We start from the raw sequence: 2,500 nt of genomic DNA on the forward strand, positions 1-2,500 counted from the left end.
CAAAATAAAATCATCAGTTTATGAAAGATTCCAAACCAACAACCAATTAACCAAACCATAAAAATATGGGAAAACAATTATCTTGGAATTTGAAATAATTTCATTTGGATATAATAACAAATTGGTGATACAAATATGAAATTTCATGTTTTAGATTCAGACTCTTGGGTATTTAAGTAAGTCCATACAACCAAGTAGTACAGACTCCTAAAAGGACCAAACGAACCATCAGCTCTAGAAATTCCCAAGTCGGACAACTTTAAAAATGAAACGAGCAGCAGATTTTTCATCGGCTTCAGAGCCACGAAAATTGTACAAGACTGGTGGATCATCATCTGATCATTTTCCGAACGAAGCACAATCGGAAAGCCGCCAGCAAGACTCTGTCTTCGTAAAGATCATGACACGTCAACAGCTTAGTCAGTGGGAGAAGAAAATGGAAGAAAGGGAAGATCTTGTGAGACACACTAATGAAAAGAGTGTGAATCAGACAAAGAATGAAGACCCTGCAAAGACTGAAGGAGATAGGACTACACGTGAAGACGGAGATGTGGCTGGAGACAGGATCCAGGACTCCAGCAATGACGTCACATGCAAGAACATACATGATCTGATACAGCAGTTTGAGGGTCTCCCTGCAGCAAATTCCCGAGAAGTAGAAGAGGATGCAGCTCCAAAGGAAGAGGCTGTTCCATCTCCAAAGAAAGTGATTCCTCCTGCAAAGGAAATAAGTTCATATGCAAAGGAAGAAACTCCTGCTCCAGAGGAAGCGGCTTCCGTTCCCCGAAGACGTCTTCCAGTGGTTCAGAGAGATTTTTTCAGCTTTGTGAAAGCTCAAATAATTCAGGCGGTTTCAGAGAGGCTAGAAGACCTCGGCCTTGAGCTCGAGAATGTCTTGAGGAAGCAATGATTAGAAGGATTCCTTATAATTGTAATGAGGAAAATATAAAGTTTTATTAAGTTCTGTTACTTATGAAAATTTTGTTATCAATACTGTACATGTTTTTTAAGGAATCTTACATTGTTTTACCCAAATTTTATTCTTATTTTCCTTACACCTATAAAATTATTACATGAAAGTACACACACACACACACACATATATATATATATATATATATATATATATATATATATTTATATGTATATATATATATATATATTCTAATAACCTAAATATATAAGTACAAATCTCTTAAGACTATTAGTATTCCTCTTGAGACATGTGGTATATAGAATAAGCACCATTAAGAACAATGATAAGAAAGAGAAAATATCTCTCTCTCTCTCTCTCTCTCTCTCTCTCTCTCTCTCTCTCTCTCTCTCTCTCTCTCTCTCTCTCTCTCTCTCTCTTCAAGTATAATTTTTTAGAATTATTATTCCTGATTTCTTTGAATTTCGGTCTTAATTTCCGTATATTTTTGTCCCTTAAAATCTCAAATATCTTTTGATTATATATTTGAATTAACTTATTACTTAATTTGAGCTTCAGTCTATTCTTTTAGCAGATACAGGCAGGAATGACTGAAGCATGAATCTGACTGGGGGAAGTGCATTATGAATTCCAGCTTCAGCCTCATCCTGTCTGAATCTGCTCACTCGCTTCCAGGCAGGATTGGTTTCTTCTAATTTCCTTCACTTTTAGATTTCAGTGAAAAGGAAACCAGATGTCCGGATATTGTTTTTGAATTATTATTCCCTAACCTTGTTAGTTTGATATTTCCATATTGTATATTAGTTACAGAATTTTTGACATGTTTATTAAGGTTTGAATGGTTCTGAAATTTGGGTATTTTCCCTTATAACTTGGATAAGATTTGTGTAGAAATAGAAAATCATTAAGATCCATTAGAAAGGTTTATCGTGTTATAGTTTAAAGATTTTAATCTTTGTGAAAGAAGGAACTGTTTTATTTATGTTCTGAGAAACAAATGTTCATTTGTACTTGTTTTATTATCAAAATGATTACTTGAATCATTTAGCTGTCGTAATTTGCAGTTATTATCATTTGTTCTTGTTTTTTTGCTGTTGTGATAAAAAAATATATGAGAATTAGGACAGGGAAATAAAAGAAAAGGTACTAATAACTACAAACATTATTACTAGTAATATGATAGAGAGAGAGAGAGAGAGAGAGAGAGAGAGAGAGAGAGAGAGAGAGAGAGAGAGAGAGAGAGAGAGAGAGAGAGAGAGAGAAATTCTTATTATTTGTGATGGTGATTATTTATATATAACATGCGACCAGTCTTTAGGAGGAATACTAACATTTTTAAGACAATATAATTCTCAAATATACGAATATATATTCGGGTAATATATTTATAGCATAATGAAAGTAAAAGGGATTTTTAAAAGTAATACAATTTTATTATGTTACATTCCTTTGAAATAATTTACAGTAACAATATCAAAATCTTGACCCGTAACCAAAATTAATAAAACTTTATATTTTCCTCATTTTCATAACATTGAATCATTCTAATCATCGCTTCCTCCACAC

General features: G+C 33.2%; 1 protein-coding gene across 1 annotated transcript in view; it reads right to left on the bottom strand.

The window, feature by feature from the left end:
* Positions 1-2,500, bottom strand: part of LOC137640642 (uncharacterized) — a 162,045-nt gene that overhangs the window by 111,160 nt on the left and 48,385 nt on the right. The gene's annotated exons all lie outside the window — the stretch shown is intronic.

The sequence above is a fragment of the Palaemon carinicauda genome, chromosome 5 (assembly GCF_036898095.1).
Source record: "Palaemon carinicauda isolate YSFRI2023 chromosome 5, ASM3689809v2, whole genome shotgun sequence".
NCBI classification, from domain to species: domain Eukaryota; kingdom Metazoa; phylum Arthropoda; class Malacostraca; order Decapoda; family Palaemonidae; genus Palaemon; species Palaemon carinicauda.